This window comes from Bidens hawaiensis, unplaced genomic scaffold (genome assembly GCF_021521415.1).
Source record: "Bidens hawaiensis isolate Kalapana, Puna unplaced genomic scaffold, B.hawaiensis_p1.1 tig00062000_1, whole genome shotgun sequence".
Classification (NCBI taxonomy): domain Eukaryota; kingdom Viridiplantae; phylum Streptophyta; class Magnoliopsida; order Asterales; family Asteraceae; genus Bidens; species Bidens hawaiensis.
In genome coordinates this window covers 15,022-30,042 of record NW_027501108.1, presented here as the reverse complement: position 1 = coordinate 30,042, position 15,021 = coordinate 15,022, and positions in this window count along the sequence as shown.

Sequence of the window (15,021 nt, the reverse complement as noted above, 5' to 3'; positions counted from 1 at the left end):
TTCCAATGCTTCATAATTGTCGTTCTGAATTTTCATCCAAATTGTTCTTTCAAATACCTATACTAATAAAAGAAAATAATTTTGGACACATAACATCCTGGGGTTAATTCTCATTATCAAATTCCCTCCAAAATCACTCTCTTCTATTGATGGAAAAGAAAAAAAAATCTTGGTTCTAAATATAGTATTGATTAAAAATTCAACATACCATATTAATTGGTCAATCACCATTGATTGAATTATTAATGTCATAAATTATATTTTCTAAATATACATAATATAAAAATATATTAATATAATAATTACGTGTCATAAATATATTTTCTTTAAAATTTAAATGTATATATAAAAGAGTTTATGTTTAAAGAGTACATTAACATTCATTTTTTAGACATTTTCTTATTGAAGAAAACTATGATATTTGAAAAAAAAATTATAAATATTCAGTCTTAAAAATCATAGACAAATTTTCCATTTTTATATTTATTATATAAGACTATTGTGATAGTTGAACAACAGCGTGTTTATAAGGACAACATGAAAGCTGTTCAAAAAGGAAAATCTGGTGTCTTTTTTCGTCTATTGCCAGGTTTCGAATGTATAACATTTGTGTGAAAGACTTTTGCTACATCTTTCACATAAAAAAGAACTCATTGTTTTAAATGTTGCTTCCAGTGATATTACTTCATCATTGTATACCAATGGTAAAACAACTCATTCTCGATTTAAAATTCAAATGTATTTGATGATATAAAACGACTATATTTGTAATATATTTATTTTACATAATATAAAGAGACTTAATCTCTTTTTTTTATTTGTATTAAATTATTCATTGTAATTTATACATTAATTTATCTCGTGTAACACACGGGTTTCTAGAGCTAGTATTTAATATGTCAATTAGATATGTATATTTCATAAATTGCAGTAAAAAAAGAACATATATTTGAATTCCACAATATAGTTAGCGACCATTTAGTGTTCGCAATCATATGAAAGGATGTTTATTTTGGTCACGGTTAACCGACTCGCTATAACCGTTAAAACCGATTAACCGCAACCACCATGACGGATCAGTGATGGTTATGGTTATCTATTAACCGGTATATCGGTTACGGTTATGGGTTTGGCTAAAAGCCGTCCCAAACCGTCCCATCCCTACTGGTTTTAATGAAATGAAAAGAAGACACAAAGTAATGACCGGAACTAGTTGACCCTTTCTTAATTTGACCGGAACCGACCACGTACCGTGAGTTTTTGTGTGTAAAATGCCGGACTAATGATTTTACGTTGGCGTTGCCAGTCTTTGCCATCTGACATGAGAAGACCACGGCCAATCATAAATCTGGATACCAAGATTTGCGAGTTACGTAAGAGTGTTTTAATATGGTTGCGATGTGTGCACCATCCGTCACGCACAGCCGAAGCTCCAAATCGGCCCAAAAAATGAATGATTTTCCTGGAAAACCATAATATATATTCATTTGTAAACATAAAAATTAATTTCAGTCTTGATTTTTATAATCTTTCTTTCAATTTGTGGTAATTAAACGTGTCACAATTTGGGGCCAAATCAACAAAACCCATGTGACGGGTTTCGAGATTTTTATTAATGGGTAAAGAAGATGAATAAAGAAAGATGAATTTGATAAAAAGGACAGTGATGGTTGGAAAGATGGCTTGTGTGTTTGGTTTTTGTAAGGAGTGGGAATGTGAATTGAATGAAGTAGTTCACATATTTAGTGGGTGGGCGCGGTTAATTAATAATCATGTAATTTGTGACAAGAGGTTACCGGCAAATGATTTATTAATCATATTTTGTTATAAGATTCTAGTTGATTCTTCCGGTATCCGATACGAACGAGTTTAGGAAATTTAATGATTAATTTTGTATTTTATACACAAACTAGTTTTAACCCACATATTATGAGATTGTTTTATATTATTCGTTTCTAATATTTATATATTTTTTTAAATTTTAATTTATTTTTCGTAAGAAAGTTAATAATATACTTAGAATTTTGATAATGAAAAAGTTCACAAATAATTGAGATGTTATAACCATGTTTAAAAGTTATCCGGGTTTGGTGAAACCAATTACCCGCTTATTTTTTTAACTATAAAATTGTTTTTTAATTATAAATAATATCAACTTTAAAAAAATCGGATATTAATTTTAGTATACCCTTATTTTATAGGATTTTCATATCAAATATTTAGTGAGATTAATTTTTAATTTAATTAGATGCTATAACACATTTAAAGGTTATCTGGGTATGGCGAGACACATACTCGTGAATTCAGGTCAAATAAATTAGAAACCTCAATTTACAAATAAAACAATCTGGTGGCTTGATGAAATGTATGGAGCAACCAGAGAGTTTTAAATGTTTCGTTTATATATATTTAAGGTTTAATGATTAGAAAAATTATTTTGTAAAATGAAAGCTTATTAGAAATTTTTATATTTACAATAGTCAACCAGATACATAGAATAATATGTTAATGATATCATTTAAAATTATATTCATTTCAATCTTTAACAAACACGTTTTGTTGTTGATTTTTGGATTTCACCAAGTTTTTTGGATTTCACCAAGTATGTTGTGAAATACATTCTAACAACGTATATTAGTATAATTTTTAAAAATGTATAGTTATTATATAAATAGAGATTAAAGAAAAATGAATAGTTTAATCATGTTTATATATATATATATATAATATAAATAAAATGTAAAAGGAAAGTAAACAATTAATGATTTATGGCATATATTAGTTTTTGAGTGAAAAAAATTATGAGGATTAACCACAAAGCGACACGTGTCCACAATTATTTTACTTTATTAGAATAGGTAGATATATAAGTTGGTCGGGTTAAAATGATATATATATATATATATATATATATATAGATAAACGATCTAATACAATAATCCATTATCATACAATAGATACACAAGTTTCTACACCGTCGATTTCAAAAAACACACGACCGTCCATTGCTCTAACCCACTGCTCCCATCAACTCTGATCCACCGCTCCCATCGATTCCATCCACCTTCACCGTCCAACGATTGCATCCACCATCGCGGCCGTCGACGGTACCGTCGTGAACACCATCTTCCTCCGTCACACCTTTTTCACAGGTCAGTTGAACTAGTTGATCAATTAAACTTTGAAATTGATCCAATTAATCATCAATTTGAAGCTTCAGTCGATCAATTTTGAGTTTGAGTTTGAGTTCTGGGTTTTAACATTGAACATATTAACATTAACCTAAAACGTATAAACATAACATATAAACTTTTTGTACTAAACTTTTAAAGTTTAATTGATTTTGTTCTGAACGTTTAAGCAGAACGTATAATACGTTTAAACAGAACGTATAAACAAAATGTATAAACTTAATGTTAATTCGTTCAATGTCAAAACCCAAAACTCAAAACTTAAAATTGATCGACTAAAGCTTCAAATTGATGATTAATTGGATCAATTTCAAGGTTAATTGATTAATTAGGCTCATCAACAATTTCAATTTCAATTTCAATTGAAAATTGCTCAACTGACCTGTGACTGTTAGTACACGGTTTTGTGTCTCGAGTCTTTGTATTTATCATTATCGTATTTGTCGTTTATTTAATGTAATAAAGAATTAATTTAACTTTGTAGTTCGTTAATGTAATGTCTAGTTCGCTAAGAATGTTTAGCGAACTAGATCTAAGTTATTATCCCTCCTGAAATGTCCAAGGTTGATGAAATTTAGCGACTTTGCTAAATGGGAACCCCATTTTCGTCCTCATCTGGGTTCTGTTCATCCTGACTGTTCATATTGCCTAGATGAGGTATATGTTGTTCCAATTATTGGTGACGACACTATTGGTTTCACTCCTAAAGCTATTTCTCAATATTCACAAGAAGAAAAGAAAGCATTAGAGATCGAGACGAAGGCTTATTCTACTCTTACTATGGCTTACCCGAAAACATATTTCATCAAGTGGAAAGTATAAAGATCTGTGGTTCCTTATTTCAACATATTCGTATGAGAAGTATGGGGAACACAGCTGAGAGTAAGAAGGTAATGCTTAAGTTTCAATTTCGAAACTTTAACTTATTGAAAGGAGAAACAGTTGAGGAGATGACTACTAAATTTAATCACTTGATTGCTGAGATGGATAAGATGAGATTGGAAACTTCTGAGGTTGACAAGATTGACACGATTAAGAGTGCACTACCAAGTTCTTATTCGACATTTTTAATGGTTCTAAAAGAGAATAACTATTTTGCGAATGAAGACTTGACTGCCACTGAATTCTTGCAAAATATTGAAGCAAGAGAATATGACCTTAAGTGTCAGAAATCCTCGAAAGATAGCCAAGATCCTGCTTTATATGGTAGTAGTATGCCTCTAAGTTCTACCATTTCTCCTATCACTGCTTTTCTCACACAGCATGCAGGTGAAAATGAAACAACAGTTTATAATGATCCAAGAGCATGTTTTTACACTGCTGGTAATTCTGGATGACCTGGTGTTTCTGTTGGATCTAGAAATTCATCTACTACAAATCCATTTGCTCCACCACCTAGTGTCAACATGAAGGAAGCTGAACAAAATTTTGCTTTCTTGACAGCTTTCATGTCTTCATATGAAAACTTGGTGAGTAGTAAGATAGCCACAAGTGATCTGACTGATGAGGATTATGATAAGATTGATCCAGATGATTTAGAGATTATGGATTTAAAATGGAACATGGCAATGATCGTCCGTAAGGTTAAGAGATTCATGCAAAGGACTGGCAAAGATCTTCCTGCATTGAACAAGAAATTGGGATTTGACAAGTTAAAGGTGAAATGTTACAATTGTCAAGAGTTCAGTCATTTTGCAAAAGAATGTGACAAGCTGAAAATGGAGTATACTGGTCCTCGTGGTCAAAATCAAAATTCTTCTACACTACGAGGTAATGATGCTGAAAAGAAACCGTCTGCTTATGGGTCACAAGCAATGTTAGCTGATGGAAATGATTGGTCACAACGACTGTTGTGTAATGATAACCAACCTAATTTGGCTATGTTTGGGCTAACTAAAGACTTTCAAGATGCAAGTGGAAGTGAGCTGTCATTTGACAATGATTCTGAATCGGATTCGACGACTCTTGTGACAAGCCTACAACTGTGTTTGCTTGTATGGCTAAGATCAATGAGGTTAGTCATTCTATCTCTGCTACTTCATCTGTTAAAGTAACGTGTGTTGAATGTGAAACTAACAAACCGAAGTTAGAATCTTTAAAGAATCATAATGATAATTTAGTGAGAGAAATTTCTTCACTAAAGGATACTTATCGACAATCTCTTGAATCTCAAATGAGATCTCGTGAGAAGATTAAAGCATTGTCGATAACTAACCACGATCTCAAGGCTGAGTTATCTGTGAAAATGACAATTAATGACCAAAAGTTTCAAGAAATCTTGAAACATCGTTCAAAGATAACCGAGCTTGAGAATGAGGTTCTTGAGTTGAAGAACAAATTGGGTAGATTTCGAAACTCGTCTTTTCTGTTGAAAGAAATTATTGAGGTGTCTGAAAAACAAAAAGATTCAAAGAAAGGTATCGGTTTTGTTGAAATTCCACCACCGTTTCACAATGATTATAAAATTAATCCTTTTGCTAAAAGAGAAGAAGAGGTAATTGTGAAAGAACCTGTGATTTCAGAAAATGCTAAACCTGTTAAAACTGAAATTGTTAAAACCCAATTTGCTCCTCAAAAACATCATGTTGAAAGCAACAAAGTCTTTGTTGAAAATGTTGACAAAGTAATTATTGAGGATGTGTTTGAACCTGAGGTTATACACAAGAACAAGAACATCACAAGTTCTAATCATATTCTTTGCAAGCCTCGTGAATTTGAGGAAGTTGTGTATGGTTCACAAAAGCCTCATGTGAAAAAGGAAGATCAGATGAAAATCAAACCTGTGAAGGCAAAAAAGTCAGAAAAACCAAAAATTTCTGATGAGGACTTGATGCATTTTATTAATCCTCCTAGTTCTAAGCCATCATCTGCTATAGTTTTTAAGTTGAAGGGTATGGATACAAAGTTCACTGAAAAAGATATCCCGATTAGTATCATTAAACCAGAACTAATTGAGAGCGTCTTTTACAATGAAACTGACAAGTTGAAAGAGTTGGAACGTTAATATGTTTGTGCCAAAACATCGAACTTATTAGACCCGGTAATGAAAGCAAAACAATTTTTAAAACAAGCTAAAAAGGTTCAGTTTGTTAAATCAACAGGAACAGATACATTGAAAAGTTCTTCCAATTGTTCTAACCTTGACTTTTATATGAAAAAGAAGTCTGTTACTTCTGAAGATTTGGCCAAACGATTCACTGAAAATGTAAGTTATCAACCTTCGGTTGCATATGTTTCTGCCAGACCTCAACATGGTCATGTTGACATGCGAAGTTGCTTTTTGTGTGGTCAACAAGGTCATGTGGTGAGAAACTATGATCAACAGAAAACTCAAAATCTCCATCCTTTTGTCAAGGACCATTCAAAACCGGTTCCTGTGATAAAGGAGATCTTGAAACGACATATATCATGTGAAGATGATACACATATTATGTTTTCAGACGTGCATCCTCGTAAATTAATTCATGTGAATGAAACTCATGGTCATGTGAAACCAAAATTCGTTCCAACTGAGCCCATATGTATGAACAAAAATTCAAACATTGTTCAAGCTGCTTATCTAAGACGAAAGTCTAGGAAGCCGGCAACATATTCTCAGGTTGCTGAACAACAGTTGAAATCTGTTCAAATTAATGATCAAAGAGAAAACCAAAAGGTGCCCAAGACTGACGCCTGGCCTGCCTTTTTGAACTAATCATTTTTACTTTGTGTGTAGGGTACATCCAAGACTGTGTCTGGTGAAAACTGGATAATGGATAGTGGATTTTCTCGTCATATCACTGGAAATCTCAACCTATCGACCAATGTGAGAAATATTCAAGGGGGTTATGTAGCATTTGCTAGGAATTCTGGGGGCATGATCATAGAAGAGGGTGAAGTTTCAAATTATCACATTACTTTTGAAAAGGTCAATTACTGTGACAAGGTGGACCATAATTTATTGTGTGTGTCGCAAATCTGCGATAAGAAGTACACCACGGTATTTACTGATAAAGAGTGTCTTATCTTGAAACCGGGATATGTGATACCCAAGGACATAGTTGTCATGTGATCACCACGATCAAATGATATTTATGTCTTAAATATGAGTTCTAAAGTATCAACGTCTATCGAAACATGTTTTATCTCCAAAGCAACCGAGAATGACTCTATTCTATGGCATCGTAGAATGGGTCACATTCATGTTCGAAAGATGAATTATTTAATGGCTAATGACTTAGTTGAGGGTGTCTCGTTGAAGAATTTTAAGTTATCTGATCACTGCATTGCATGCAAGAAGGGCAAGCAGAGGAAGAAGTCACATCCTTCTAAGTTATTGAATTTCATTAATACTCCTCTTGAACGACTTCATATGGATTTGTTTGGTCCAGTGAATCGTTCGAGTATTTCTGGGAATTGGTATTGTCTTGTTGTCACTGATGATTATTCAAGATACTCATGGGTGTTATTTATGAGTTTTAAAGATCAAACGCCCGTTTTGGTACAAAACCTTATCACTAAGATCGAATCATTATACAAACACAAGGTGAGGAGAATTCGAAGTGATAATGGTACTGAATTCAAGAACACCGTGTTGGATTTATTTTGCATTCAAAAAGGAATTCACCGAGAATACAGTGCACCCTATGTACCACAACAAAACGGTATTGTTGAACGAAAGAATAGAACTTTGATTGAAGCTGCACGAACTATGCTTGCTGATTCTAAGCTTCCCGTTCAATTCTGGAATGAGGCGGTGAATACAGCTTGCTATACGCTTAATCGGGTTTTAACTGTTAAACGACTCAAGAAGACAAGTTACGATCTTTTAAACAATCGAAAGCCTAACTTAAAGTACCTGGATCCTTGTACAATGCTGAAGAAGGATGCAAGTAAATTTGAAGAAAAAGCCATTGAAGGATATTTCTTGGGATATGCGTCTCCAAAGAAACGAGTATTTAATTTCACTTCTGGTTGTATTGAGGAATGGTATCATGTGGACTGTCAAAAGTACACCACTCCTCCTCAAGGGAAAGGTCCCGACTGGATGTTTGACTATGATGGCTTATTTAATTCATTTACTCCTTCAACTGAGCACATCGATGAAGATCTGATTCGAGCATACTTTGAAGATCATTTGGCTATTCCAAGATTTTCAAGTTCTAATGATGTTGAAGCTCCAACTTCTGCTCCAACTAAATATCCATGTGATGATAATCAGGTTGATAATGTATCTACTTCTTCATTCGATGACAGTCAAGCTGATGAACCGGTTATTGAACTTGACAGTGATAATGTTTCATCTCCTGAACTTGGTGAACATTACACTAACTTATTTGATAATGTTGTTGTTCCTGAGAATCCTACTCTACGGATTCATGGTTATTATCCACAGGAAAACATCATTGGAGAACTTGATGTGGGCGTACGAACACGTCATCAAGTTGCTTCGTCATGTGAGAATAACGTATTGTGTGCATATGTTGATTTACATTCATCAGGCATTGTAAATCTTGCAAAATTCACTTGCTTTCTATCTCAAGTAGAACCGAAAACAGCTCGTAAGGCACTTGAAGATCCTTCTTGGGTAGAAGCTATGCAAGAAGAATTACAGCAATTTGCACGTTTGGGTGTTCGGGATTTAATCGACAAACATGCTAGAGTCAAGAAAGCTATTCTGACTAAGTGGGTATTTAAGTGTAAGAAAGACGATCATGGGGTGATCGTAAGAAACAAGGCACGTTTAGTTGTGCAAGGTTTTCATCAGCAAGAGGGTATTGATTATACGGAAGTGTATGCTCCAGTTGCAAGATTGGAGTCGATTCGAATCTTTCTGGCGTATGCAGCTTATAAGAATATCAAGGTCTATCAAATGGATGTTAAAAGTGCTTTTCTCAATGGTGAACTACACGAGGAAGTGTTTGTTTTACAGCCTCCTAGTTTTGAAGATCCTAATTATCTGGACCGAGTTTACCGATTAAACAAGGCCTTGTATGGTCTACATCAAGCCCCGAGAGCTTGGTATGGCATGCTCGCCGACCATCTTACTGATAATGGCTTCAAACGTGGGACTGTCGACTGCACTTTATTTCATAAAATTGTTGGTGATGATCTTCTCCTAGTTCAGATTTATGTCGACGACATTATCTTTGGGTCTACAAACGACATGTTGTGTAAGGAGTTCGAGAAGTCCATCCAAATGAAGTTCGAAATGAGCTCGATGGGAGAGAAAAATTTCTTTTTAGGGTTGCAAGTTCACCAGTCTGCAAACGGAATCTTTATTCACCATACCTGGTATGTAAACGATGTCTTGAGCCGATTCAAGATATCTGCTGAAAAAATCCCTTCTACTCCTCTCCCCGTGGGTCACAATTTATCACCAGATGAATTGAAGGATACCGTTGATCCTGCCCTCTATCATGCCATGATCGGTTCTTTAATGTATCTAACAGCTTCTCGCCCCGACATTATGTTTGTTGTTTGTCTTTGTGCTAGGTTTCAAACAAGTCCCCGAGTGACTCACCTAGCTGCTGTTAAGAGAATACTTCAATATCTGAGGGGAAATCTAGACATCGGGTTGTGGTACCCCAAGGATGATAACTTTGAGCTTACTGCCTTTTCAGACTCGGACTGTGGAGGTTGCAAGATCAACTTCAAATTAATGACAGGATGTCAATTTTTGGGAAACCGGCTTGTTTCCTGGAAGTGTAAGAAGCAGACAACGGTCTCCACTCTAACCGCCGAAGCTGAGTATGTTGCAACCTCAAGTTGCTGTTTCCAGGTTTTATGGATACAACAACATCTTCGCGACTACGGTTTGAAGTTTCTTACTACATCTATTTTGATTGATAATTCTGCTGCAATTTCTATCACAAAGAATCCCGTACAACATTCAAAAACAAAACATATCAAAATTCAATATCATTTTATACGGGATTGCTTTGAGAAGAAATTAATTGACCTTGAGAAAGTACATACTAACTTTCAGAAAGCCGATCTATTTACCAAAGCCTTTGATAAAACGCATTTTCAATTTTTGCTTGGTTTAAATGGATTGAAGACCTCGCTGATATCCTGAAACAGGGATGACTATTTTTTTTCTGTTTATTTTATTTTATTTTAAATTTTTTATGGTTTTAGGTTTTAGGGGGTGGAAAATTTTGAAAATACAAAAATATTATGCTTTTCGTTTGTATAGATAAAACCCAAAAACATTAAAAATTTTAAAATCCAAAAACATTAGTAAATCCGGAAAAATCAAAAATATTGTGATTTCTTGTCTTTACTTTTTATCTTAAAATTTTTTGAAAATCCAAAAACATTTGAAAATTTTGAAAAATTTAAAAAAAAAATGGTGTTTTCAATTTGTATAGAAAAATCCGAAAATCCAAAAGATTGTAAAATTTATTTTATTTATAAGAAAATTGAAAAAGACAAAAAGATTGTGATTTAAAGTATGTATAGAGAAAAACCAAAAAGATTTTTGCATATGTTCGCTGAAAAGTATGTCAATTACCCAAATTTGAAGGACATGTACTTGTATATGTTTGGTCCTGACATTTACTTGTAAATGATTGGGTTAGCCATTCACCTGATTATGGAAAGTAGATGGGGCGTTCGTTATGTTTTTTAGATTATTTTCTCACTGAAAATTATGTCGGTTATTTAAGTTTGTGAAGCATGCTTGCATGTTTTGGTTCTATTATCCACTTGTTGAATTGATAGAACAACCATTTATTTATAGACTTAAGTTAACTGAAGCGATTAAATTTATCTTTATTTTGTTTTATGCTCCTCAAAATTTTGAGTTTTTAAAGCAAAAAGAGAAAATGATAGTATACTGACTATCTTGACCCCAAATCCAGCAAGAAGTAAGCTTAAAAGACTGTGTGCTTAATTGAATTGGTGCATTGGTAGGTCTTAAAACACACAAGTATAGTAAATTATGTGATATAAACATAAAGAAACGCCAAATTGAAAGAGGTGTTAATCTCTAGAAAAAGTCTCGGTGAGGATGGCAGAAATGTAATAACCTGTCATACTCAAGCCTTATATTTGTTTGATCACCCAAAAATAAAATAAAGCAAATAACAAGCTTTGAGTCTTTATGTGGCTTAATCATCTGGGTATTCATATGCATGAATATTTCACTCGCTTTTAGAGCAAACCCAAAGTCATTAAACTTGATCATTGCTGTACTTCGTACAAATCCAAATTACTGACTTGATCAAAATCCGCTGTTAGTCATACACTGTTCCTCCCTTGTGTGCGTCTTAATACCATTAAGGAACGGACCCCAGGATATACAATGTATGTAAGCCGACAGATGGACTCGTACATATTCACTCATAGTAAAAGAAAATCAATGCATTGCTCATAAACCTCTATAAAAATCAAATTTTGATCAACAATATAATGGTTTAAGTCAAGTTGGGGTGATATGGCAAAAATCAGATTAAGCTTGAACCGAGATTAGAGGCTGATAGTTTATGATATTCTGTGCTCTAATTGAACCATTAATCATATCACAAAAACACTTGAAAGTTTGTTATTAGATTTAAGTGGACAACAATACCAATGACCGACTTAACGCTAGTCACAATATCGCTGAAATATAAAGCTGTGATGGAAGGGTAATTTGGTCAATATGATTTTCTGCTCAAACTCGTCAAAAATCCAAAAATATGTACTCCTTTTGAAAAATCATTCAAAACCATTTTCTTGTTTTACATTTTATTTTTCGGATAATTTTCTGGTAAATATTTACTTTTTTTTTAAATCTCAAAAATATCAAAAAGATTTTGTTTTTATAATTTACATATTATTTAAATATTTTATTTTATCTTAATCGATGCAATGAGAGCAGCCGTCTGCTTTAACATTATTTATGTTAATTTAAGTTATTGGTTTTCAAAACGAGAAACGGAGTTTAAGGTATTCAATTATCGAGGTATGGGATCTCGGTAATTACTTTAATTTAATGAGTTATTTAATAAATTATTTTATTCATTAATTTTATTGATTAATTAAGTAATATTTATTTATTTATTTAAAATTAAATAATGATTTAGTTCGTTAATTATGGATAACGAATTAGGCTGTTTTTAACGAACTACATCCTAGTTTGTTCCCTAATTCGCTTCCGCACTCTGTAACGAAATACATCCGATTCGTTATCTATTTTTAATGAACTAACCACGAATTAGACTTAATTCGTTATGACACGTGTTTAATGAAGTTAACGAATCAGGTGATTCGTTTGTTTAAATTTCAAACGAATCATTTGTTTCGTTCCATTGGAATGCGTGTTATGTCAAAATATATAGGGAAATGTGAGGGTGGTTCGTCACTCTATTCACTCTTCATCTTCCTTATACACAAAGTTACTCTGCTCAAAATTTTTCCGAAGTTTTTGATCTTCAGTTTTCTGTGTTTTGATCATATATTCGTGTTCATAAGGTAATACCGATTACACCATAATCATTTTCGTCAAATCTTATACGGGATTGATGGGTTAGTTATAAGGTTTTGATACCGTTGTTTGAGGTTTCTTTGAACCTTGATGTATATACTGTAGTGGACCATGAATCGGTTACCATGATCATCGAAATGGGTTTCCGAGTTCAATGGTACTCTTTGATTATCTTTTTATTACTGATTACTGGGTGGATTATTAGTGGTCATTATCGGGGTTTTATATTCCGGTTTAAACCCTAATTTAAGTATCTTATTCCATGATTTGAACCCTCAAATCATTACCATTTGAGTCACAATGAGTTTCCGAGATCTGTTTGGTCATTTGTTCGGATATCCATCAATAATTATGTGTAATTGATTTCCAATTTGTATGCTTAACTTCTGGTGTTCTTGGTGAATTTTGACCTTGACCACAAAAGTCAAAGATTAAGTCATATTTTGACCATTCGTTATATTTAGCGAATTGGAACTTATTTGTGTCCAATTCGTTAAGAAAACCGAACTAGATTAGCGAATCATTTACTTAGCGAATCAAATGTGTATTCGTCAGTTCATAACGAACTAGGGATTAGTTCGTTATTTTTAATAGTAATTCGCTAGTTCTTCTTCATTAAATTATTTACTTGATAGCGAATCAGTTGATTCGTTACAATCTTATAACGAATCAGACTGTGTCCTTAATGAATGACATTTCAAATTTAATTATTTTAATAATGTAAATTATGATAAAAACATTCCAACGACCTAACCGCGTCGACACATCAATTACACACACGAAATCTAAAATTTAATATAGAGTTTATTGATAGATTCATAAATATTCAAATTATATAAAATAAATAGTGTTTATAAATTTCATATTACTGATAGTTGACATTATTTATTCAATAATATGGTTGATCAAATGGATCAAGATCCACCTGTTTCTCAACAAGAACAACAACAATAACAAGAAGAAGTGTCACTGCTGCCTTTTGACAAGAAACACAACATTTGTGCTTATGTTGATCGAAATGTTGTTGACGAAGCGTTATTTGGGAATATGCTCGCATTCTTACAACGTTCGGTGATACACTTTTCTATAACTGCTCGGCCCAAAGTCTATCTGAGCATTATTAGACAATTCTGGAATACGACTGATTACGTTGAAGTAGAAAATCACATTCGAGCCTCAATCAACCAAACTCCTATCACAGTGGATACTGAAGTGATTAGACCTGTGCTTCGTTTTGGAGACAATTATGATAATCAATGTGAGTTCGACAAGAAATTGATCAAGGGTTTGTTTCGGTGTGTATTTTATGGTGGTGACATTGAAGACTCTATGTTTAACAAGAATTGACTGTGCTCACCCTACAAGTATCTCCTACACGTATTGATTCATTGTTTGGGTGGTCGTCGAGGTGGATTTGATGAATGCCGAATCATGCTGCAATCGGCTTTTGTGGCACTTGTTCTCAACTAACCAATTAACTTCTCAGAAATGATCTTCTATCATCTAAAGGAGCAAGTTCAACAAACGGCCAAAAAGAAGAAGTTCCTAATGTATCCAAGATTTCTACAGTTAATTATTCATGACTTGATTCCCAACTTGGTTATTGATCAATCATTGGTAGATGATGTTCTTCCTTTAGAACACATGAAGGCTGAACTATGCGAAGAATGACAATATATCGGAAAGAAAAACCGAGGACCAAACGCCTGCTTGGTCACATTATTAATCCTGAATATGTATGTCCTCCCGAGGATCGCTAGATCCATGATGACTCGGATTCCAAGCATGAGGGAGGATTAGGTGGGAACGATGATGGTGATGATGGAGGTGATAGTGGTAATGGTGGTAATGGTGGTGATGGTGGTGCAGCTCTTCGAGAACAACAAGCTGCAGTTGAAGCTGCTTTAGCTGCTACTATTGTAGCTCAACGAGAACGTAAACGAAAGGGTAAAGAGCTGGAAACTGAAAGTTCATCAAAGCGTCGAGTGTCAGCTGGGGCTGGCATCTCGTTTGGAGTTCAACCTCCAAGGTCGTCTACACCTCAACGCCCGGCGGTGCCGCTTACTACTAGCACCCCGGAGTTTACATTGACGACTACGCTTACGTCGGATCCACAGCTTGGAATGATTCCTCACTCTGTTTTATCTCCTATACCAAGGCCGACGACTGCTACTGCGGTGATTCCTTCAACACCAACGATGATGCCTCCACCAGATATTTCATTTTTGAGGCTCAGTCGACCGATGGGTCCAGTTCAACCAGTTCCTCCTTCTTTTGCTGCTTCACCGCACGATCAACAGATGAGTATGGTATTGAGTCTCTTACATTTGTATGAAAATCAAATGTCTGCTGATCGTATGAATCAAGAACGTATGATGG